General features: G+C 39.9%; 1 protein-coding gene across 2 annotated transcripts in view; it reads left to right on the forward strand.

The window, feature by feature from the left end:
* Positions 1-11051: 11051 nt before the first annotated feature.
* LOC126195160 (N-acetyltransferase eco) overlaps positions 11052-26950 on the forward strand; it is a 98845-nt gene continuing 82946 nt past the window's right edge. Inside the window, exon 1 of one of the 2 annotated variants that reach the window (XM_049933669.1) lies at positions 11052-11311. The gene's annotated coding sequence lies outside the window, so the exon portion shown is untranslated. The remainder of the gene's footprint in view (positions 11312-26950) is intronic. The other variant, XM_049933670.1, reaches the window with a different exon arrangement.

Here is a 26950-nt window from a genome sequence, read left to right on the forward strand (position 1 = left end):
AGCAAAATCGATGTGCAAGCGTTGCCAAGGGGAAGTGGCTTTCGGCCATGCAAAGAATTTCCGCGGCGGTGCGGATTGTTGTTCGGCACACGCCACGCAAGAGGAGCACATATTTGTAATCGCAGCATCGATGCCGAACCAAGTACAGTGCTGACGAGCAAGTTGTTTCGTACGCACTATACCCTAATGTCCTTGGTGAAGAAGCTTTAAGACAGAGGACTGTAACGAACGTGGGACTACGACTCGGGATTGATCATTATCGGAACGCAACAACAAAACACCACGTCGTACAAAAAGTCTCTCCTTGTGAGCAAAAAAACGGCGAACCAAAGGATCTTCGATCCGTGACTTTGACAAGGGCCATTGCGTAGCAACAAAACGCAAAACAGTAGCAAGGATAGGGTCAGCAGCTGTGGCTGTAGCTACACGACGAAAATCAATCGGAAACGATGCGACCACGTCATCGGCTTCCGAATCAATGAACATGCAAGCAAGTTCGGAAGAATCAAATGCCTTATCCTCAGCAACAGGCAAACGGGACAACGCATCAGCGTTGCCGTGCTTAGCAGTGGACCGATACAAGATATCGTAGCGGTACTGCGAGAGAAAAAGTGACCAGCGAATGAATTTCTGCGCTGTACGTGGAGGTACAGGCTTGTGCGGATGAAAAAGCGATGTCAAAGGTGTGTGGTCCGTGACGATGGTAAAGTGACGACCATACAAGAAGTCATGGAACTTGGTAACACCAAACACGAGAGCTAAATCTTCTTTCTCTATTTGCGAATAATTTCTTTGCGCAGATGAGAGCAATTTTGACGCAAAGGCAATAGGGCGATCATGCGAGCCATCTTTGTGCGCAAGCACAGCACCGATCCCGAAATCCGATGCATCTACCATCAACAAAAGGGGTTTTCGGGGATCGAATGGCGTAAGGCAAGTATTTGAAAGTAACGCCGATTTCAACTGGCGAAAGGCGCGGTCGCATTCCGTCGTCCAGACGAACGGAACACCTTTACGGCGTAAGCGATGAAGCGGAGCTGAAATGGAAGAAGCATTGCGCAAAAATTTATGATAATAATTTATTTTACCCAACACACTCTGTAGCTGTTTCAAATTCTGCGGAGCAGGTAAGTCCTGTATGGCACGGAGGTGCTCTGGACTCGGATGTATACCTTGGGCATTTATGACATGCCCCAGGTAGGGTAAGTCCCGAGCAAAGAACACACATTTGTCCTTTCTCAAGCGAAGACCATTCTGACGCAATACCTGAAATAATGTTCGGAGATTTTGCAAATGTTCTGCTTCTGTCTGTCCTGAGATCACAATATCGTCCAGATAGTTCGCAGCAGTAGGGACCGACGCACAAATAGTTTGTAAATATTGCTGAAACAATGCAGGGGCGGATGCACACCCGAATGGCAGTCTTTTGAAGCGATACAAGCCAAGATGCGTGTTTACCACCAAGACGCGCTGGGAGTCTTCGTCCACAGGTATCTGCAAGTACGCATCTGCTAGGTCCAATTTTGAAAAATATTTTCCCGGGCACAGTTTGTCAAAAAGATCTTCCGGGCGGGGCAAAGGAAAAGTAGCAGTCACTAGTTGTGGATTCACAGTGGCCTTGAAGTCCACACAAAGTCTCAATTTTCCGGAAGGTTTTGGCAAAATTACTAAGGGTGAGGCCCAGAGAGAAGCCTGCACACGTTCAATTACACCTTGAGATTCTAAATCGGCCAATGTTCTTGCGACCTCATCACGCAATGCGTGGGGAACATTGCGCGCTCTGAAAAATTTCGGTTGCGCGTTGTCTTTCAATTCCAAATGTGCAGCATAGTTCTTAGCGCAACCAAGGCCCGGTGCAAAAATGTCTGCAAATTCTTCACAAAGACTAGAAACACTGGCGGAAGGCACAGTCTGATTCACTGATAGGACCTGATTTACTATAGACAAATGAAACAATTGAAACAAATCTAAACCAAACAAGTTCACTGCACTAGAAGAACGAAGAACGTAAAATGATACAAGTTTTGTTTGTCCCTTGTATGTTGCAAGAAGGCTGCACTGTCCTAACACAGGGATCTGCTGTCCTGAGTAACTAGTTAACTTAACATTTGCGGCACGCAATGGCGGTTTGCCCAGTTGTTTGTACGTGTCGTGATTGAGCAACGAAACTGCAGCTCCGGTATCGAGCTGGAATGGTATCACTTTGCCTGCAAAGTCTAGGTCCACAAAAAGTTTATTGTCCTGCTGACGACAAGAGCGACTGTCACGTGCAATTTGAACTGATACAGGTACAGAAGCACTTGCGACTTTACGGGATTTCCTGCGACGTCGACACACACTTTGGGTGGGACGAACACAGTCACTGTTAGCTAAAGTGTCACTGGACGGGTGGGAATGAACTACATTAATGTCCATGGGCGAAGGTCCACGAGCCTGATTGTCCTGGGTTCGATTCCGGCGCGAAGCAAAAGGCCTGGAATTATTGCGATTGTCTGATCTAAGCTTTTTCTGGCAAACACTTTGAACATGTCCCTTCTTTTGACAGTAAAAGCAAATAGCTTGGCGTGACGGGCAATTTTCACGCGAATGTCTAGTTGCACACCGCGGGCATGATTTCACTGCAGTTGCTTGCTTACACGGCGCACGTGTTTGCGAGCGAGGCTGCGACGGGCGCGAGGGCCGCTTAGCGTCCCGTGCAGCGGGCCCGGCGGGCTGATTAATGTGACACACTGCTGGCGAAGTTTCAAATGAGTCCTGAGCAAAGTCAAGTGTGTCTTGCCTATCCAATATGTCTATCACTTGTTGAAGGGAGGGATTAACTAGTTTCAAAATCTGTTCCCGTATGCGAACATCAGAAACGTTCTGGGCTATTGCATCACGCACCATAGTATCTGAATATGGGAGGCCACATTCACAGGCAAACGCACAGTCTCTAGTAAGTCCTTGCAAAGTTGCAACCCACTCCCTATTAGTCTGACCGGCCGTACGTTTTGTACGAAAGAACGTATACCGTTTTGCAACTACATTTACTGTTTCTTTGAAATAGGTATCTAAAGCAGACAAAATTTCATCGTAGGACAGAGTTGCTACGTCGCGTCGGGGAAACAATTTCACTATCACACGGTAGGTAGACACACCGACACAAGAAAGCAAAAACGGCTGCCGCTCTTTACCTTGAATTCTGTATGCCGCGAGATGAAACTGGAACTGGCTGGCCCACTCAGTCCAGGTTTCGCACGTGGCCTCAAAGGGCCTAAATGGCGGTGCGACAGCGTTGTGTGGCTGCGGTAACGATGAAGCGGCGGCTGCCGCATCGGTTTGCAGCGCACGTTGACCCTGGACGAGCTGTCCAAGGGCTTCCAATAACGCCTGCGTCTGCTGATTCTGCAAGCGAAAAAATTCGGACAGTACCTCTGGAGATTGTGGCGAAGCCATGACACAAGCAAATCAGAGCACAAAAAGGGAAAAAGAACAAATCAGTCCAAAGCAGAAAAAACACTTTCTCTCGTCGCCATGTGATGTGTCGGCAGCTGGGCCAACACCTTGTAGATCGAAGTGGCTGAAAGTGCACGCTAAACTAACGCAGACGGGCGTGAAGTACTGGAACATGAGACTTATTAATGAATAAGAAGAAAAGTACGTAGCTGGAATAATATACTTAACTTTATTCTCTTGTTGGAATACATCTCTTGAATAGTAGTAAGCTATAAGCACTTATACAAATGGCGCCTTGCTAGGTAGTAGCTATGGAATAAGCTCAAGGCTATTCTATCAGTCTCTCGGCAAATGAGAGGAAGACTTGGTAGGTCTGGTCGCAAGCTATGTCGTCCGTACAACTGGGGCGAGGTCTAGTCCGTGTATTGTGACCTGCCATGTGGTGGCGCTAGGATTGCGATTACACAGTGGCGACACGCGGGTCCAACATGTACTACAGGACCGCGGCCGATTTAAGTTACCACCTAGCAAGTGTGGTGTCTAGCGGTGACACCACAATTCCCTTAACCAGCGAGTGAAACCATCGCCAATTTTGTACTCTGTACTGTGAATTCCTTATTAATTTTCGATTCCTGACTAACGGTGAATTCATTCAACTGCTGTGTAAGTTGAGTGGGTTTTTCCTTCAGTGTATCGTGCACGGTTTTTAGGCCTCCATCATCGTCTGATAACTTTTTTGCTTTTGTCTGATAAGCATTTCTTAGTGCCGTCATTTTGGTGCGGATCGCATCCAAATTTTCGTCAATTTTGTAATTTTGTTCTTTGGCAAAACGTTCAAGACTTGCGTTAATTTGCACTGCTTGCTGTTGAGACAATTCATCCAAATTTGCCGTTAAGCGCTCTTGTGCAGTGTGATCAAAATCAACCCTCAAATGTTCGTGTTGGCGTCGCGTGACTCGCTCAAGAGTCGTATTTATTTGTTCTGTTTGTATCAATGCAAGACTTCGGAAATTATAGATTATCGAATTTGCCCATTTATGGATCAATGCACTAAATGGAGCGTGAGCAGCACTCATCTGCAAAATTTCTTGCGCTAGTCTGGATTGTATATTTTTCTCATCTTGTGCGTTATTTAAATTTACATCAGGCCTCCATCAGTTTTGTTTGCATACAGCTTAATAGCTGCGATGCTGCTTCACACATTGCTCTCTTGTCAGCCTAACGCGTTTCTTTCAGAATATTTCTATATATAGCCCTATGCTTTGTTTTACATCTATTATGCAGTAGTCTCTGTTTCTTTAGAGGTTCCTTTATGGTGAGTGTTTACCATGGAGGGTGCCTCCCATTATGAACTGTTCTACTGGGTACACATCCATCCAGTGCATGGTGAACTATTCATTTAAACTTGAGTCATAGCTCCTCTACATGTTCCTGCTTTCTGCTGAAAGTTTCAACTTCCTCTTTGAAGTATGACACTTCTGATCTCTTGTCTAGTTCAATGAACGTACATATATCGTTCTGCTTGTTTTAGCTGCCCTTTGTACTTTGGCAATCATTGTTGCCATATCCATATCATGATCACTGATACCAGTTTCGATGTAGATGTTATCAAAGAGTTAAGGCCTATTTTTTACCATTAGATCCAATAGATTTCCGTCTGAGTAGGGTGTTCTGATCTATGTGTTTTTCAGAGAAGGCATTTAATAATGTTTCTCAGGGTGTGTTATCGCAACCACTACTAATAAAACTCTAATTTTCCTAACTGATTGTTGGATGATTAAAGTCTCCACTGGTGATTACAGTATTATTCGTGAGCTTATGTACAAGCACTGAGGTTTTCACTTAAGTTTCTGCCTACATCGGGAGATGAGTCTGGTGGATGACAGAAGGAAGCAGTTAAATTTTACGTCCACCCATGATACTAAGTCTTGCCAAACAATCTCACTTACAGCTTCAATTTTTATCTCTATGGATTTGCGTTTCTTGTCTATTGCGACAGGTATACCACCCCCTTCTCCCATTAACCAATCCTTGAGATATACACTCAAATGTTTCCCCAAAATCACATTGTTATCAGTTTCAACCAGCTGTCTGTACCTTGTATTATGTGAGCTTCACTGCTTTTCAGGGGCGCTTCGAACTCTGGCACTTTGTTACGAATGTTTCTGCAGCTAACCACAAGGATTTTAATATACTCACCTGCAAGAGGCATTTCTTACGATCTTCCACTGGTACTACCGGATTTCCTACAGCTATCATTATCTGGATTGTATGGATAGTCACATAATCTAAAAAAGAACCCTGTGCCCCACACACAGTCAGCTACATGGTTAGCAGCCTCTAATGTGTAGTGTTCACCTGACCCTATATTGCAGTAGCTGCCAATCTTTTGACAATAGTCAGGGCGCTTTTCAGATGCTTATTAATGTCAAGGAACTCAGTTATATTTGAGAACGTCATTCACAGTAGGGCCGCATTTTGGCTTGTGCAGTGTATTACAGAACAGAGAACAAATAACACTAAAATAAACCCACTCGTTTTATCCCTAATTCTAGCTGTAACATTTTTCATCTTTGGAAATGGAGATCTCTGTAAATGCCAGTGATAGAGAGCACTGGTACATTCTCTAGTTTAAAATCTTTGATCTGCACGACATAGCACATACTTATCATTGTAGCTGGTGATGGCACAACAGTGGGAAACCAGTTCGTGTGACAAATAATAAATAATTTAGAATATAATAACTGCGTTTTGCGCGTTTCACTCGTAATGTATACAATATTCTACCAAGAGCCGACGTAACAGTCGGTAAATGGAAATAACTTTAAATTATGACTGCTGATTATTTATATCTGTTGATCTAAAAATTATCAGGGGCTTATAAGAGTTGAAGAAAATACTTGATATGAGAATTCTATTAAGGCAACTGTAAAACCTGTAGTAAAAATTACTAATTTACTGAAACCTTTTGTGGTTAACTATAATTATTAGAAAGCCCGAAAGCAAGAGTTAATTTACGATAATGTAAATAATATATACTTCTTGTTAAGTGAAAACTAGATGTAACACACTACTATTAATTAGATTATGTACTAGAGTAAGTATATCACGAACGTCGATTTACTACAAATTACAAAAAAGACAACGTATGCATGTTTGCATCTTGCATTCAACGTTCTGGCGGTTACACCAGTTATTAATGTACCAACATTTCACATTTGTAATGGTTTATCTCTCGCTTACATTAACCTGTGATTTTGCAATGTTAATCACTTCGGTATGTTTCCTTGACAAATGTATTCCCGAAAATTCATTGCTGTGCATTAATTATTTTATGTGTTGCGATTTTTTTCCATCAGTGGAGATCCAACAGCTTGGGAGAATTTGTGTGTGTTGCAAATTGCGTAACTTTATATATGCATGCAATAGCTTCTACATATTTATTAATATTTCTAGGGACATCAGTTTAGTCCTCTTCTTTTGTTTCCTCAGCATCGTCTCCTGTGTTGTAGATTTCTCTTTAGACCTGATGCCTTAGTAAAAGTGGAGTGATCTGGCAGAAAGCCATCAATTACTTTTGAATAGGTTGTGGGAGTGAACAGTGATCAGTGTGTTGCAAATATTTACTATCAAAAACAGTCTTCAGAATGAGATTTTCACTCTGCAGCAGAGTGTGCGCTGATATAAAACTTCCTGCCAGATTAAAACTGTGTGCCCGACCGAGACTCGAACTTGGGACCTTTGCCTTTCGCGGGCAAGTGCTCTACCATCTTTTTTTTTTAACTCACCAAAAACAGTAACAAGAATGGCTACAATGAAATGACATAAAATAAATAAGGTGACAGATAATTGCAGTCATAAAGTACAGCATTCAAAAAATTAGTCTTTAGCAGTAACACAACTTAGCACCTTCACTGTCACTTTCAACTGGTGGCAGCATGCACATTTTCTTCTTCTGCAGCCGGTTCCTCATCATCATTCCCCAGACCCACATTAATCATTCAGTAAATCCTTGATGTGTTTTCCTTCCAGGGTAAATTACATGGACAAAAGAGAAGTCCCGAACAGCGACATGGCAAAATATTTCACTGCCTTGTTATTCTTGTCAGTTCCAGCCTTCTAAACGCATCTATAGGGAGTGCAAGATCTTCCTTTCTATCAGACACCAGATGTTTCTTGCCATATTCTTGTATCTGCGTATCTGCTGTACTACTGATTTATTTTTCATGTGTGACTTGCAGGTGAGGTTAGGGTCGGGAATGTGACCCAACCCATTCCCTCTCTACTAGGAATCCAGTTCCTAACCTATACCCATTCGGTTGAAGACAATTCGGAGCATGTTACCATAGTTCTTATTGTGATTCTGATATTTAAATATTTTCTCGAATTCATTTTCCATATACATTTGTATTCAATATGTTCATTGCTCCCGATATTGTTAAACACATAACTTGTATATTTGCCCATTAACCAAATCACTGTGTTATTTTTTGCCTGAAGGTAGTAACTTTCCTCTGGTCTGAAGAAAATGTTAGTCGGTACATTGTTTGCTGAAGTTCTTGTTATTTGAGCAATTTTCTCCCTGGTCCACCTCCAGTTGATAATGCGATCACCACATGTGTAACGATGAGGCAGACTATCAACGAGGTTGCATTTGCTGCAGAGGTTAGTGTCACTTAAACCGATGGCAAAGAGACGCTCATTAGTGCTGATGATGTTATTGACTACCATGTACCACGCTGTTCTCACGTCAGACGAAAGAACATCACTACTGATGTTTTTCCAGACCACATTCCATGCTATTCCAGCATATTTAGTTTCTATGTTATTTTTCCTTTCATGTTTCCGTCTTTCAGCTAAAATCGCCTTTGCTGTAACGTTTTTGGAGTTTAAAAGCTTTTTACTGAGATAACTTAGTTCGAGATAATACTCCCTAATGTGTTTCAGCTTAAAACTTATTTTTTGTATATTTATTGGCGGCTCTACACTTTCTGCCCTGACAATATCGTATAGTTTTGCTGTAATGCGCCCTGGATCATTACACATTATGCTCCATGTTCGTTTGACATACAATGCCATCGCTTTAGACTTGATGTCGGTTAGACCCATTCCTCCATTGCTTGGATCCAAAACTGCTGTCTTCACCGGCACTCGAAAAAATTCCCCTTTCCACAAGAACTTTGCTAAGGTGGACATGATCGTCTTCGGCACCATTGATGGAGTGGGGAGAACCTGTGCTACCATCTGAGCTACCGAAGCACGACTCAGGCCCGGTACTCACAGCTTTACTTCTGCCAGGATCTCGTCTCCTACCTTCCAAACTTTACAGAAGCTCTCCTGCGAACCTTGCAGAACTACCCCCCTTTCTTCTTTCGCAGGAGAGCTTCTGTAAAGTTTGGAAGGTAGGAGATGAGATACTGGCAGAAGTAAAGCTGTGAGTACCGGGCGTGAGTCGTGCTTCAGTATCTCAGATGGTAGAGCACTTGCCCGCAATAGGCAAAGGTCCCGAGTTCGAGTCTCGGTGGGGCACACAGTTTTAATCTGCCAGAAAGTTTCAAAAACAGTCTTGATCACAATTTATTTATTACGGTGGCTGGTTTCAACCACTACGTGATTTACCACAAGAAGGAGGTTCTTACTCATTGTTCTGAAGATAACCACAGTAGTGGTCGAAACCGGTCACCGTAATAAATAAATTGTGGTCAATACTGTTTTTGATAGTAAAGAAAGCCATCACTTTGAATGTAGTCATTTGGACTATATGAACTGTTCTGCATTTGAATTAATTCAGCAGTTGCTGCTGCATTGTCTTGAACTTTAATGAGTACTCAAGTATCTTGTTAATTGCCTCCAAATTCCACTTTATTGAAACATGTGGTGACAGTTTCATGCTTTATCTTTCCTACTGTCACGCCAACAAGTATACTGCATCCAGGACAGAAACTGACCGTGCAAGAAACTGACCATGGAAGAACAAAAGCACTTTCAGCTTCTTCATCATGAAGAATAAGAGATTGCGTCAACAGTCGCCAAGATAATGGGACTTGTATGTGTGAATAACCCCTGGTTCATGGATCTTCCGAGGCTGGTTGAACCTAGAGGGAACCAAGCCAGTTTACATTTGATAACTTGATTTTCCGTCGGCAGGTTGCATTGTCTAGGGCAGCGAGAACTTGGCGATTTTCTTTTTTCATTTTGGCATTGAAAGAACCCAGCCATTCTTCCGTAAGACCACTCACCATCCGCGCCTTTTAATTACTTCTCAGCATGACTGTAAGCTTAAAAACATTTATGGTTTTGAAACTGTAGAATTTTGCTGCTTCTCCAGTCACCAATGGCTCTTCAGTTTACGTAACATGTTTCCACACGGCAACAGAATGACTCTTTCCTTGGACCCTTTCCCCCGATGCGCTTTTCACCTCAAATTGCTAGAGATTTAGAAGGCAGTGTGCAATAGGACAGTTCCATTTCATCGGCACTAATCACGTCTTTCGCGTCATAATTCCCAATTAGGTTATGCAGTATTATCTTCCATTCTTTTGCTACACTTTGCTGCACATTCATAGCTTCCCCACACACTTCATTTCTCACGAGACAGTGTGTAGCTTTGAAACAGTCCAACCATCATGTGGATGCCTTAAATTTCTTATTCCTAAGCTCTTTAGCGGCTTTCAGATCATCACTCCCCACCATGTGCCTGGACAAAGTAAGTTTTTCGCCCACGCACTTACGAACGATTCTCACACTATCTCGTAAATTTCTTCAATTCCAGTCTTTGCGCCTTTATTTTCATTTTCGTATTCCCTTCATCCATTCATGAAGTATCTTATCCTTGTTTTTTACCGCATTTGGAACGCAACAGTACGTTGCGCCCAGAGAGCTTGTTTTTGTAACTCGTCTTAACTATTTTAATATTTTCATTAAGTCTTAGGGGCACATGCTTCTCGTTCGACATAATATTGTCGTTTAAAGTGCTACAAGTCAGCTGAAACTGGCAGGTGCTGTATTTTTCTGCCGGCCGAAGTGGCCGTGCGGTTAAAGGCGCTGCAGTCTGGAACCGCAGGACCGCTACGGTCGCAGGTTCGAATCCTGCCTCGGGCATGGATGTTTGTGATGTCCTTAGGTTAGTTAGGTTTAACTAGTTCTAAGTTCTAGGGGACTAATGACCTCAGCAGTTGAGTCCCATAGTGCTCAGAGCCATTTGAACCATTTTTGTATTTTTCTGGAATGCTTGTCCTTGCCGGGCAAAATGATTATTCAGCAAAGCAGCACGGTCAGAGCTGTTCAGTCTTCGTGTTAAAAGTAGCACGGACGTTAATAACTAAGGTGTACTTTAGTACAGTAGTACTGTGTAATCATATGCCGCATTATAAAATTAGTTAGTAAATAAGTCTAAAAATTTACGCTCAGTTTCGTCGTTGGAGACGTTCCGCATGTACAAAAAATTAGAATGCAAAATTGTATTGAATGCACCTGAACTGAAATGTTTCTACAGTTTAGCCAGACTTCCGGATGATACACGTTCCACTTTGATCAAGTTTTACTGTATTTTTATTTTTGTAGCTCGTCGGTGAACTACACGCAAAGTAAATCATTGCTTAGAAAATATCTTTGGTCCATACTGAAAGCGCGGGAAATGTTTAACGAATGTTTGTGAAATACTGTGAGTGGTCTGTGTTTGAACTTCGAAGTGCCACATCTGATATTAATGTTGTGCTGAAAGGTGATACATTTTACAGATTTGTGGAATATATTAATACGATACATAAAGGACTAAGAGATGCAGACTCTTTGTATGGACAGTGTATGAAGTGTGTGAAGATACATTCGAAATTTCAAATTGTTTACGTTTTGTATTGGATTTTCGTCTGCGTCGGTACGTACTTCCACTAAGGAGTAGTATGATGTAATTGTAAAACATACCATAGATGATGTTATCACGATCACCATGGGAGAGAAAATTAAATTTAGTGAAGGAATGAAACAGTTTTGTGACAAGCAATTTGTGAGTTGGGATTGCTAACGTTCCGCAACGGTTTCTGAAGGAAACTGTGGAAGTCAGTGCTTAGATAGGCTGTTACAGGGTTTGGACTTCCGAACAGTATTTACTACTACTTCTTTTGTAATGATTAATGTTTTGGAACGGTCAAATTTATATAAAATGTCGCTTTCTCTTCAAATAAGATCTACAGACACATCTGGGCGCAGATTTCTACCCATAAAATGGTATTTCCCAGAACTATAAATCGTGTTAAATTGGGCGTCAGAGTTGTAGGGAGATTGAATTAACTGAAACTGGAATCCAAGTCTAAATGAATCGTATATTTTTAAAGGGTGTAAGTCAACTGCCACACATTTATGGGAAATTGAGAAAAACCATTAAATTACTATGTGGGCATCTTTATTGGCATTGTGTTATTGTTGGCTAAGAGATTGACTTTCTTATGTTATATTTCGGTAATGTAATTAATCATTAAAAGATGAAATCTGGTGCCCTTAAAGAAATTAAGCTCTCGTGTACTCCTTTTTACTCACATTACTGTAACGTTATCTTGACTACATACGTTATAACAACTGCAGTTCTTCGTTTCACAATACCAGTGCATTATTGTATAAAAGTAATCATTGTCGTCGATGCATTCGTCTTGGTTGCCGTTAATTACAGGCAGCTTCAAAATTACTGTTGAATAGATAGGTGTTAGGCAGGCACATAACGTTGCAGTTTTTCATTGTGTTGGGTTGATTATTCCAGATGGATAAGTTGTTTATTTTATTTTTAATTACACACACGGTGGACCATGTTGGAGGCCGGTAGAAATGTCTGACTAATCAGTCCAGTGATTGATTAATTATTCATTCCATAGACCCACAAAGGAGAGTATCCTCCTACGTGTGGAACTTGTGTGATAAACACATTACAATAATGTAATTAGAAAAACTTTAGTTTCATTAATTTTAATGACCCTCAGTCAATAAACAATAAAATTATGTACATGAATTAAAATTAAACTTCTAATATTTACAGGATTAATACTTACATCTGCTTTCCATACATCCATGATTTAAACAATTGGTAGTTACTTGGCTGTTACAACCAAGTATTGTTAAAAATTAAAGTATGATAAATTTTCATTAAAATGGTCTACTGCACTTGAGAAATTCATGGATGGAATAGGAGGAGTTGGCCACCAAAAATTCTTTAAATTTATGTATAAATTGTGCCTTGTCTGAAACTATTTAACTCTTAATGGTTGCTGGTAACTTATTGAAAATAGGCGTTGCTGACTACTGGACTCCTTTCTGGGCAAGAGTATGTGATTTAAAAACATATATATTGTTCTTATTCCTAGTATTGATACTGTGTACTAAGCAGTTAGCTGGAAAAAGAGATGTATTATTTACAACAAAGTTCGTTAAGGAATAAATATACTGAGTAGCTGTGGTTAGTACGCCCAATACTTTGCATAGGTTTTGACACGATGTTCTTGGATTTAGGCCTACACTACCCATTACTCATATTATACGCTTCTGTACTCTAAAAATTTTTGTAGGTTTGTGGAGTTACCCCAAAATATATCATATGACATAATGTAGTGAAAATAAGCAAAATATGCCAGTTTTTTAATATTTATATCTCTCATGTCTGACATCATTCGCATTGCAATCACAGACTTGTTTAGGCACTTCAGCAGTTTGTTAGTATGTCGCTCCGAACTGAATTTATTCTCCTATTTCCATGTTGTCATATTTTATACACACACTAGAACGAAATCTCTTGGAAGTTCTGAACTGCATATAGTGGGTCTCTTCAAAGTTTGATGACAGTGAATTGGCTATGAACCACTTATGCCCTTTCTAAATTTATATTTGATTTACTATTTATTACAATCTTTGTATCATCTGCAAATAAGACAAACTTGGCGTCTGGTAATGTAACAGATGACTGTCATTAATATACACAAGAAAAAGTAGTGGACCTAGTTTGGAGCATTGGGGAGCACCACATGGAATTTCTTCCAGTAAGATGTGACTGAAACCACTTTGCAGCACTACCAGTGATGTCATAAAATTTTAATTTACTTAAAAGAATGCTTTGATTGACAGTCAAAGACCTTTGACAGGTTACAGAATATGCCAGTTGCCTCTAATTTGTTGTCTAATGAATTAAGGACATTTTCACTGTAAGTGTAAATAGCCTTCTCAATATCAGAACCCTTGAGAGACCCAAACTTTGACTTTGACAGTATGTTATTTTCACTAAGGTGCTTAAGTAGACACTTGAACATAACCTTTTCAAAGATTTTTGAAAAAGCTGGCAAAAGTGAGAGCGATCAGTAATTTGACGGCATTTCTTTGTTCCCTTCTTGTGGAGAGGTATAACTTCAGCATCTTTAGGCCAGTCCACAAATGTTCATGTGATAAGTGATTGATTACACAAATAACTTAAGATATGACTAAGCTCACGTGAACACTCTTTTATTAACTTTGTTGATATGTTATCAAACCACTAGAATGCTTTGATTTCAAGGACTTTATGATGGATTCTACTTCTTTGGGTGAAGTAAGTGTCAATTACATTTTACTATCACCTGAGTGCACTGGTCTCAGATATTCCATTGCATTATTTTCTGAACCTGACAACCCCTGTGCTATCAGTAAGAGAGACAAAATACATGTTTAAATGGTTTGCAACACAACATGTGTTTGTTACCAGGGCTTCATTTATTTTTAGAGTTATTTGTTCCTCCTAATTTCTGGTCCTACCTGTCTCTGACTGAACTACATCCCATATTGTTTTTGTTTTATTCCTGGATGCATTTATTTTCTTCTCATAATGCAGGTGTTTGGATTGCTGGATAATATCCTTCAATATTTTGCAGTAATTTTTGTAACGAGCTATACTGCTAGTATCAAAGGTGTCCCTACATATTGGATAGTTTCCTTTTTGTCTCACAAGATCATTATCCCTTGTGTGATCCATGGTTTCTTATTAGACTTCTGCTTAATTTGAGTTACCTTCAGGGGGGTCGACAAAAGCGTCCGATCCCACGCGTCGGCTTTGACCCGTGACGTAAGGGTGTTGTCGTGTGTGACGTCATGACGGCGCGGAGTTTGGTTTGAGTGTGGCTGTCTCCAGTTCTGTTTTATCTTATTTTATTTACTTTTCTGATCTGTTCGTTCTATCTCGTGAGATTTTTTTTTTTTTTTAATTTAAAAACACTTGTTACTTATTTTAATTATCTGTCTCCTCCAATTTCTGTTTTAGTTTATTATATTTATCTTTCTGATCTGTTCGTTCTATCCCATGAGATTGTTTTTTTTTTAAAAAAGACAAAAAACACTAATCAGCTACTGAAGCATCTTTATCTTCTATGGGTCGCAGGGGTTAAGACCCCTGGGGAGGTGGGTGGGTATTCATGCATGGCTGTCTTCACTTACACGTTGTAGCTACGCAAGGCGTCTAAATTTGTTTATATTTATATAATAGAGGGAAACATTCCACGTGGGAAAAAAATATCTAAAAACAAAGATGATGTGACTTACCAAACGAAAGCGCTGGCACGTCGATAGACACACAAACATACACACAAAATTCAAGCTTTCGCAACAAAGCTTTCGTTTGGTAAGTCACATCATCTTTGTTTTTAGATATTTGTTTATATTTATTTTGCCCCCCCCCCACCCCACCCAAAACACCCCATTTCCTGCGCTTGTCCCGTTAGTGTCATTAGGTTTCTTGTGGAAAGTGTGTGTGTTTGTTTTTGTTTCCGCCATATTTGTGACGTCATGGGTCAAAGCAGACGGGTGGGATCGGACGCTTCCGTATTTCCCTTCAGAGGAAAACAATTTTTAAATAAGGTGCTAACTTTATTAATGAATGTTTTGTATTTTCCATTTGTGTATTGTATGCTGTAAACATCATCCAATTAATTTCTTTGAGCAATTTCCTAAATTTCTCAGTTTCTGACTTTCATTGGCCTTCTGTACTCAGTTCTGATAGTTGTTTTACCCTGGCAATTTTCAAAATCTAATGTTACGTGTTGCATGTCATGGTCAGATAGCCCGTTTACTACTGGTTTTGTAATGTGGCTTAGTTGCCTAGAATTGTCAGTCTATAAAGATATTGTCAATGGCAGTCTTAGAACATTACACCATAGTTGGGAAATTTATAGTAGAAATTAAATTGAATGACAATGTAACCGATTTCAGTAACTGTTCACTGACAATGTTTTTCAGGACATCTATATTAAAATCACCAGCAACAACTAGTCTAGTTCTTTGTTTCTTAATTTTAGATGAGATAATAAATCTTAAAGACCGTTTATAAATGGGTTGAAATTTCCTGAAGGTGCTCTGTATATGGCTACTATTATGAAGGACCTATTATGAAATTCTATCTCTGTTGCACATGCTTCTAATTGCTGCTCTTAGCGAAATTTATTAATGTCAATATTCTTAAATTTAAAACTGTTTTTAAGAAATGTGGCAACTCCTCCTTTCTCCATATTTTGTCTACAGAAATAACAGGCTAGCTTAAATTCTGTAAGGTTTAAGGTATCTAGACCAGTGGTCACATGATGTTCAGAGAGGCAGATTATATCAATCGGGTTCGATGTGACTCTAATTCATCAAGGCACATAAGTAGTCCTTTAATTTTACTTCTAAGTCCTTGAATATTTTGATGCACTAAAGATAGTTGGCATTTCACATATACCGAGATGAAATCTGGTGGAAATAAAATTTTGCTGATTGCTGTAAATTTTTAACCAACGGCTGTGTTCGCTGATCCAATGTGCCAGGATTATGCTGTTTGATTTCTTTCTCAAACTGAAGGTTTCTTTCAACCTTTACTTCTCTCAGAACTTGACTTCATTCTGTCCTACCTATCCTAAAAAAGGTGCTGCCCTAACACATATGACCACTGGTATATTACCACTCATGGCAGTGCCTCCTCCCCCCTACCTCGCCTTTACATTTCCTGGTATTAGCCCAGCCAGTTTTCCATTTTCTGTTGAGCTGCAGGCCATGTCTAGTACAATCCTACCTACTGAGAGAATCAACAGGAACCAAACCAATATATGTAACCCCGTACCCGACTCAAGTAGCTGTTCCAACTCCAAATTAACTCTCCCGACAGAAGAGTTTAAATGAGGTCGGTCATGGCATCCCAGAACAGACACAAACTCAACAGTGGTAAGTCTCATAGCTGATGCAATCTTTGCCAGGTCACACTCTATGGGCCTATGCAGAAACTGAGTCAAGCCCATTTTGTTATCAAAAACAAAATGTAAGAAAGACCTGATAAAAACTGTCACAGACCCTTTTGTTGCTGTTTCTCCAGAAATTCTTCTCTTCCTGTACCACAAGTGAGGGAATGACTTTCAAATCTAGTATTTCAGTAGTAGTACCCTCTCTAATAAAAAAATTACTTGGTTTGAAGTATTAAGAATCATGTTCTGCACAGTAAACCATCTGTCCTGCTTCTCTTTGTAATTCAGAAATCCTACTGCAGTGTGAAAGTGCCCTGTCACTGGAAAGTAATGGTAAAGTTTGTTGAATCTCCGAGAATTGGGTACAAGAGAAACCTTTTGTGTGTGTATTTCTTATTCTGAGTTGAGCAGTTATCAGAGTATAGATGCAGTTTCGTGTATTCTTGTGCTATATATTTCTCATTATCGTCCGTAAATGAGCACACATCATTTGGACCCTTCGTACCTACATGGTAGACATACACCTTGCTTGTATCAGTCTTTAAGTTGAATGGGGGAGGTTGTGTGTGTGTGTGTGTGTGTGTGTGTGTGTGTGTGTGTGTGTGTGTGTGTGTGTGTGTGTGTGTGTAAAAAGAAACTCTTCAGAACTGCTATTTGAGCTTTATTTTTAAAGTGGCATGATTCACGACGATGTCTCTTTATTTTTAAAAATGCACAATTCGTTGACTGATCATAAATGACATGGTTTTATGGTCATGCTTCCATCTGTTACAGACTCCAACTCAACGTTTCCAAGTTTTCTAATGAGCATAGTCCATATCAATTCAGGCAGGCTAGGAAAAAATCTTACCTTCATAGTCTTGGATATTATTGAATTTAGCGTCTGTTAAAATGAAGGACTAAGTAAGGAACATGTATTTTTTTCTGTTTTCTCCAAAAAAAATTCTGCTCTGAGATACAGACCTTCAAAGATGACGTTACACATACCATTCTGTAGATGTGAATTTTGGAAAAAAAACTTAAAATGCTGTGGGAACAATTCTAGATATTTTGTTGGTTTTTTATTTGAAAGATAATTGTTTTATGATATCAAAGAAATCCGCCATTTGGACTTGGCGTGTCAAAGTTCTTTTACTATAGCGCTCTGAACTTTATGATCTATGGACTTTCTTCCCCCAAGAATGCGAATCTGTTCCCTCTCCCCCCTCCATTAGTACCATACGGTTCTACATTCCCTGAAAATGAGAGCTTCCACCTTTAGGTTGAATGGGTTTTATAAACAATTTATATTTTTGCCATACATAAAACCTGTTTTATTACCACATTATCACATAACAGGCTCATAAAAATCAAAACCTAGCCTTATAACATAATTTTAGTTTAGAAAGATTAGTAAGACTCATTTTTTCAAGCATTTTAAATGGTTCCAAAATGACCAGCAACGTAACCATCTCGCTGCCGAAAGAAGAATGGTACCAATGGTCCCGCAAACGATGTTGGATTCCGTTGAAAACAACCTAGGTTTAAGGGGACCAGGGATACATAAAATCTCGTGCCAGTGAGGGAAATCATGTATTGGCCAGACGTGTCACACTGTTAAAGATAAATGTGCTGAACATTGGGTCAGCCAGAAAAGTCTGCTATTGCTGGACATTGACACGGGACATCGTGTGAACTATGAAGAGACAAAGATCCTACCGTCCGCCACCATGTACTCGGACTCCATCATTAAAGCAGTCGAAATACTTTTGAGCAATGACAAGAGACATGGGAGTTAACTCAGCAATGCATGGAAACCAGCAGTGGCGCCACTAAGGCACGAATCCGAGTCTACGCAGCTGGGGAATCGGAATCCACCCACTTACACAGGGCGCCAACGCTCTGCCTGCGTGGGTGCTGGGCCAAGTTGCCCGTTTCTTCGGCAAGGGGCACTGAACGTCGCCGTGCTCTATGATTTGTCTATGGTGACATTATAGCTCCACCCTTTGCGCCTGCGCTTTTCTGGCGAGCCAGCACATGTATTGGCGAGCCACTGCAGCAACACGTCAGTAAGCAACTGAAGATGACGAGCAGCTCTCGCTGAAATATTGTGCGTCTCTCACAACATTACCAGGCGCGACACCCACGAACCAGTGAAGCAGCAGTTACGTTGGGAAAGTCTCAAACAATTTTTTTCTTGTTTCCTTCTTCTTTTCATCTTCCCAAAATAACTTCATTCTTTGGCTATGTTCCTCTTTCCTTTTCTCTGTCCATATTTTCCCTGTTTTCTTCCTGCATGGGGTTGTTAAAACTCCATCTGGTATGTGAAAGGTCCAAAGACCTAAAGGTTTCAATTTGTATAACTTCTGTGCATTCTGTTTTGTACTGAAATAAGTCAGTCAATGAACTAAAAATGTGTTCCACTGCTTCAATATCTTCCTTTGATATAGAGTGATGCCTTCCTGTTGAACCAATAGGAAACATTGTGAACAGGAAGTGAGTACTGATGCCGTTGTTGCTGCCCTTTGACTGGAAACCTGTATCCAGCAGCTGGTCTGTGTGGCAGCATAAAGTTCACTACAATTTCATTTAACTCTTAACCGGTGTCTATAATAACTGCTGTCCACCAGTCACATGCCACAGACCTCCCCCTTCTCAGGTTGTGAATTTGAATATTATCTAGCTGTTTCTCAGGTGCTGGCCAAACAAACAACATTTCTTGTTTCTTGCTCTTTAAAGTGTGGGCAACATGATTTCGCCCATCACTTTGAGTCCAAAAATGTGTCGTCCTACACCATCACAAGGCCTCTTCCTGTGACTAGTATCACTGTATACCCAGTCAGTTCGCACAAGCGACTTACTTAATTCAAATAGCTGGTAACAATTTTTAAAATTACTAGGAGCACCATCAGAAATAATGATCTTCTCTGCCCCTGTTTGCAGTTGAAGAATTTTGCGCATTGTTAGCATAGCATGTGCTGAGTCATGTCCTGTGTCATCATTTATGACTGCAACACTTGTGGTAGTGTTTTCAAAATATGTCACTCCTGTAAAAATTTAAATCTGGTCATTACTCCATTGATACCCTTGTACTTCTTATGGGATATTTACAGACCAGTTGTCAGCAAAATCGTAGTGAAGCACTAAGCATATTCTTCAGCCTGTACACACCCTTTCACTGCTGTAATGAGTTGTTTACAATTTCTTCAGATGCTGGTGTGTTGCTGCTTTCACTGACCATTATCCAAGTTCATCAATGAAACTGTCAAAGGCAACAATTTTCTTAATTAGTTTATTTTCCTCCCATGTCGCACATGTAATTTCTGCAGAGTTATCTGCTATGTCTTCCAGGCAAAGGGTCTGTAAAGACAGTCCTCGCTTTCCAGGGCAGTCACCACATTCTTGAAACAAACAGTCTTTAGTGTTATGTCAGAGATTACTTATGACTTCACATGCCCAACCAAGATGTCATATGTCACATGATCCAGTAAGTTCTTCAAAGTTACCACACGAAAGTTCAAAATTCGTGCGGTACACACATAAACAGGCATCTTTAGGTGGGTGTGGAACTACCCACTTAGGTCATGGTGCATAAAATTTTGGTCTTCCAATATGTCAAGTTGTAAAGTTGTCTTATAAATTGCCAAAGTTTCTTTAATACTGCGAGTCATGTACCTCTTCACTTTCACAACTTTTTGACCTACAGCTGTCACAGTCTTTTTTGTTGGCACTCTGGCAAGAACAGTCCCATTAATCTTCCAGATAAAATGACTGCACTATTTTAAATTGAGCTGCTTCTACAGGATGACCATAATAGCGATCTGGTCTTCCAAAGACTCCTTCTACAGACCACACATTTCTTGATTGGTCTACCATATACTTTGATAATGATGAAATGTGGTTCAAAATTGTTTTCTGTGAAAATGTTTGTGGAATAATAGTTAAAACTTGCTCCTTTTCACTGTATGATGCTCAATATTCAGCAGCTAAATTAATATTTGTGAAAAATATGTGGCAAGAGGTGCAGGAGTGCTTTGGTTCATTTTCTTCTGAAGATGGAATTTCTACTTTGAAGAGTGTGTTCAGTTTTACTGTAGTGTATTCATCTATAGCTTTAGTAATTTCTCTGCACTTTCTTGATGCTTAGAGCTTATGACTCGACTTCACTGACCACGGTTTCTTAGCAGGGCTAACACCTACCTCTGTAGCTGACTGATTCAGGATATTTAATTCTTCCTCTATTGATGCAAAATTTGCATCATCTGCACTGTGGGAGGCTTCACCTTGTTCAGATACTCGTTGTTGTTATTCTTTCCAAACATTTAGAACACAAAAAGTAGTCACTGGAAACATCTTCACTTTGAAACAGTCTCTTCAAATGAAAACATTTATTCCCAACCTGAACAAAGTCTGTTGTTTTGTTTGTCGTATATATCACTCTTCTATGGATATGCAGACAATCAGCACACTCCACTCTCCTGTGGCCCCAGTCAGAAGACATTTCAAACAGTCCTTTTCAAAAACACACTGCAGCTGTGTCAGCTGGCAGATTGCTCACGAAAACACAGACCTCGCTGGATGATCTTTCAAATAAGAATAACTGAACATATCAAAATATCTAGAATTGTTACAGAGATGCAGCATTTCAAAAAAAATTTTAGAGTTTTCCATCTTCAAAATGGTGTTCACAGTGTCGTCTTTGGAGGCCTGTGTCTTGGGGCAGGAATTTTTTTGGGGAAAACAAAAAATACGTGTTTCTTACTTCTGAATTTTAACATATGCTAAATTCAATAACATCCGAGGCTATGAAGGTAACACCCCTGCCTGAAATGATATGGATTATGCCAATGGCATTTACCCACCTCCCATGAGATTATTACCATCTTTGCTCATTTCTTGTAATCCTGCCAGGTCATATATCCCACTCACTTCAATATCATTTTTTAGCCATAATTGTTTTTTCATTTTTCAATTTAAAGGCCCTTAAAGTTGCTGCTAAAACGAGTGTGGTGGTATTGATTCCCCATGTCAAGTGGAATGTTAGCTACAAGTCATCACTTTGGCCAGTGACATCTACATGTAGGTAAATAATCTTCAAGCCACTGTATGGTGCATGGCAGAAGGTACCCTGAACCACTACTTGTCATTCTCCTCCTGTTCGTTGCAAATTAAATGAGAGAAAAACGTCTGTACGCCTCACATGAGCCCTAATTTCTTGTATCTTATCTTCGTTGTTCTTACGTGTGATTATGTTGGTGGCAGGGTGATAATTAAACAGTCAGTGTCAAGTACCGGTTCTGTAAATTTTCTCAATAATGTTTCTTGAAAAGAATGTTGCCTTCTCTCCAGTGATTCCCATTTGAGTTCCCAAAGCATCTCCATAACACTTGTGCTGTCCGAACACACCAGTAACAAATCAAGCAGCCCGCCTTTGAATTGCTTTGATGTCTTTCTTCAATCCAACCTAGAATGGATCCGAAACACTCGGAACAGTATGCCAGTGTCCTCTATGCTGTCTCCTTTACAGGTGAACCACTCTTTCCTAAAATTCTCCCAATAAACCAAAGTCAGCCATTTGTGCCTTCCCTACCGCAGTTTTCACATGCTCGTTCCACCTCATATCGCTCTGCAACATTATGCCCAGATATTTAAACGACTTGACTGTCAAGCAGAACACTGGTAATATTTTATCCGAGTGTTACAGGTTTGTTCTTCCTACTCATCCGCAATAACTTACACCTTTCCACATTTAGGACTAGCTGCCATTCATCACACCAACTGGAAATTTTTTGCAAGTCATCTTGTATCTTCCTACAGTAAGTCAACTTTGACACCTTTACAGTACATCACAGCATCATCAACAAACAACCGCAGTTTGCTGCCCACCCTGCCTGCCAAATTATTTATGTATATAGAGAAAAGCAGTATCCTGTCACACTTCTCTGGGCACTCCTGATGGCGTCATTGGTGAACACTTCCTGTTGAGGACAACATACTGGGTTCTGTTATTTAAGAAGTCTTTGAGCCACTTACATATCTGTGAACTTCTTCCATGTGCTCTTACCTTCATTAACAGTCTGCAAAGGGGTATCATGTCAAATGCTTTCTGAAAATTTAGAAATATGGAATCTGCCTGTTGCCCTCGATGTATAGTTATCAGTATATCATGTGAGAAAAGGGCAAGCTGAGTTTCACATGAGCGATGCTTTCTAAAACCACAGTGATTCATGGAGATAAGTTTTTTAGCCTAAAGAAAGTTTATTATATTCGAACAGCGAATATATTCAAGGAGTCTACAGTAAACGGAAGTTAGGGATAATGGTCTGTAATTTTGCAGGTCCGTTCTTTTACCTCCTTCATATAGTGGAGTCATCTGAGCTTTATTCCTATTGCTTTGGACTTTGTGCTGGCGAAAGATTCACGATAAATGCCAGCTAGTTAAGGGGCCAATGCCGTAGAGTACTCTTTGCGAAATCAAACTGGGATTCCATCCGGACCTGGTGATAGGTTTTCAAAGCTTTCACTTGTTTCTCGATGCCTGGTATGTGCATATGAGAGTCTATCTGAAGGTCAAATGACATTGTTTGTAAATGATTTCGTGAAGGTGAAATTTAAAACTTTAGCTTTTGTTTTGCTATCTTTAACTGCCATACCAGGCTGGTCACCATGGGATTGAATGTAAGCCTTAGACCTGCTTAGCGATTTTACGTATTGTCAGAATTTTCTTGGGTTTTCTGCCAGATCTTTTGCCAAGGTGTGACAGTGGTAGCTGTTCTATGCTTCGTGCAAAGATCTTTTCACAGATTCACAAATCTCTACTAACCTTCACTTGTTGTCATTTGTGCATCCCCTTTTGAACCTAGAGTGCAACAGCCTCTGCTTCCTCAGCATCTGCCGAATTTTGTTATTAAACCATGGTGAATCTTTTCCATTCTTTATCTACTTACTAGGCATGTAACACTCCAGATCACGATTTACAATCTGCTTAAACTTTGCCCATAATTTCTCTACATCCATCTTACTAGAACTATGTGATACAAATTTGCTAAGTGAGATGTTAATCACTGCTTATCTGCTGTACCTTGCAGAAACACACTCCTTGCACCTGGACTGATTTATTAACTTTCATAATCATAGCTGCTATAATGACATCATGATCGCTAATCCCTGTTGCTATTCTGACATTGTTGATAAGGTCAGTCTGTTTGTAGCTAAAAGGTCTAAGGTATATCCATGTGTGTGGGCTCCCGAGCTGGCTGTTCAAAATAATTTTCAGAAAACATCTTCAAAAGTGTTTTGCGTAATGGTCTGTCTGTACCCCTTGCAATGAATCCACGGAGATCCCGTCTATATTCGGCAGGTTAAAGTCGCCTCCAACTAGTGGTGCATGATCTGGTTATTTACGTGCTATTGAGCGTAGCCTTTCTTTGAATGTCTCTAGAACTGTCACAGCTGATTTGGGTGGCTAGTAAAAACATTAAACAATTAAATTAGTTTCACCTACACTAGGGTATCCATTTCATTTTCATTGAAAAAGGGGACATTTAAAATAAATTAGAGAAAAACCTGGGACAAAGAAGGAAAAAAGGGACATAAATATTATATTGACTAAATTTAATACACATATAAGTTTACCTTTACAATGTGCACTCAGATGACCCCAAATCACTTTTTACAATTATTCTGCCACACTATCGCCGTACTTTTCACTTTTATGTACTTTATCAAGAAGTGCATTTTTGTTTGAAGTTGTATCATGAAAGTCAGTACCCGATACACCATTAAAGTATGTTTTGACAATGAGCAAGGTTCTCACTGTTTCAACTTCTTTTTTTTTTCCCAACTGACCACAAAGAGTTCACTAACGAAAACACACAATCCACAGCAGCATTTGACCCAGGAATTGCCAGGCAAAACTCCACCAAATGAATCGTGTTTTTCATGTTAATGTTATTACTTTTGAAATAAGCAAATATTTTACACCACGTTTCACTAACGCTTTCTTTGTCTCCTTCACTTTTTATGAAGTTCTGTGCACATGAAAATTCATCAAACAGTTCGTCTTCATCAACAGGAAAATTTGGTACAATACTTTTAACAAAAACACAACATTCCTGAATATTCTTCCACTGTAGCTGCTCCTTTTCAGTATTAACCTAGTCAAATGCTTTAAAAGGTGTGAGAAATGGTAAACACCATTCTTTAATATACCCAAAGCAAGAGTCATAGAAGATGTCAGCATAAATATGAAATTGTTCTACAGTAATTTCACCCTCTTCTTCCAGCTTTCTTAGAGTCTCGTGTACAAAGGATGTGAGAAATCTTTCAGATTTTCTACATTGTAATTTACCCAATAATTTGTTTATTTCTTGATAAACTTCCACTATTGTGATTTCTTGTTTCTCAATACATTTAATTGTTGTGGAGAAAGGTTTTAGCTGGCTATCAAGAAAATGTAGAACAACAATAGACACAAGGTTATCAAAGAATTGTTCAAGGATAACAGGACACTTATCAAGTGAAATGAAATATGATTTCAAAGCAGGAAATATCCCTACAATTCTTTCCAAAGCTGGTAGCAGAGATAGCCACCTTGTCATGCTGTGTCCAAGTACAGTTTTGTATTCAGTTTCAGTAAACTTACAGAATTACTTCAGAGATTCACGCCTTACTGTATAGATGTGGAAATGCTGGTAGATTTTGTTTACAATTAATTGGCAGTCGATGGGTAGGCAATCTGAGCCAGTTTGTAAGGAATTGTGCACCACATGTGCTGGACAGCTGACACCTACTATATTATTCACTGTGTTCTGTTGCAGTTTATAGACCAAATTGTTTTTTCCTTTCCTCTGCTTGCCACCAAAATTGGTGTTACTGTTGTCTGCAGAAACTGCAGTCACCTTTCCCTCAAGATCATATTTCTTTAAAACCTCCAGCACATAATTCTGAAGTAAATCTGAAGTTTCTCCAGCTAAATTAACCAATTCGAGCACTTTCACCATGATGCCATTTTCAGAGTGAAAATTCCTGATGAGGAGAGGAACCAACTTCAAATCCAGATGATTCGATGTATCAGTCATTACAGAAATGAATCTAGCACTTTTCAGTTCACATAAAACCTGCTGAGCTGCACACGGTGCAATAACATCTGAAATGATTGCATTACATTTTGTGTGTCCACATGTGAATTTAGGATTGAAAAGTTTTTTAACAACTGCTGTAGTACAGTCCATTGACTTAAAGCTATGGTTATGCAATGCACTGTGGTATGCAAACGTAGCTTTGTTCTGCCAACTGCCTATCCATTTCTGTTACTGATTTTAAGTTTACATAGTAGTCACTCACACATTTATTTGCTCTTTTCGTTTGATCACTCATGCGATGTTTCTTAGTCTTAATGTGATTCACAATGTCAGACCTTCCACCATGACGAATAGCAAATTTTGTTCTGCACAACGTACATTCTAGTTTCTCCACTACCAGTGATAAAAGGAAACTTGCTTTTCATATTGCTGTTAAAATCACACTTTCGTTTTGGCATAATGAAACAGTGATTGCACAGTGCAAAACATTAACAGTGTGGTGACGAAAGCCAGAGAGCAAGTACTAATGGTGCAGAGTATCCCTGGACTGAAAGGACAGATTCAGTGGATAGATTTAGAAGAGAAGAATCTTCGTTGTTATTCGTAACCTATGTTGTTGTGGTCTTCAGTCCTGAGACTGGTTAGATGCAGCTCGCCATGCTACTCTATCCTCTGCAAGCTTCTTCGTCTCCCAGTACCTACTGCAACCTGCATCCTTCTGAATCTGTTTAGTGTATTCATCTCTTGGTCTCCCTCTACGATTTTTACCCTCTGCGCTGCCCTCCAATACTAAATTGGTGATCCCTTGATGCCTCAGAACATGTCCTATCAACGGACCCCTTTGTGCCACAAACTTCTCTTCTCCCCAATCCTATTCAATACCTCCTCGTTAGTTACATGACCTACCCATCTAATCTTTGGCATTCTTCTGTAGCACCACATTTCGAAAGCTTCTCTTTTTGTCCAAACTAGTTATCGTCCATGTTTCACTTCCATACATGGCTACGCTCCATACAAATACTTTCAGAAACGACTTCCTGACACTTGATTTAATACTGGATGTTAACAAATTTCTCTTCTTCAGAAACGCTTTTCTTGCCATTGCCAGTCTACATTTTATATCCTCTCTTCTTCGACCATCATCAGTTATTTTGATCCCCAAACTGCAAAACTCCTTTACTACTTTAAGTGTCTCATTTCCTAATCTAATTCCCTCAACATCACCCGACTTAATTCGACTAC

This window comes from Schistocerca nitens, chromosome 7 (genome assembly GCF_023898315.1).
Source record: "Schistocerca nitens isolate TAMUIC-IGC-003100 chromosome 7, iqSchNite1.1, whole genome shotgun sequence".
In the NCBI taxonomy this organism is placed as follows: Eukaryota; Metazoa; Arthropoda; class Insecta; order Orthoptera; family Acrididae; genus Schistocerca; species Schistocerca nitens.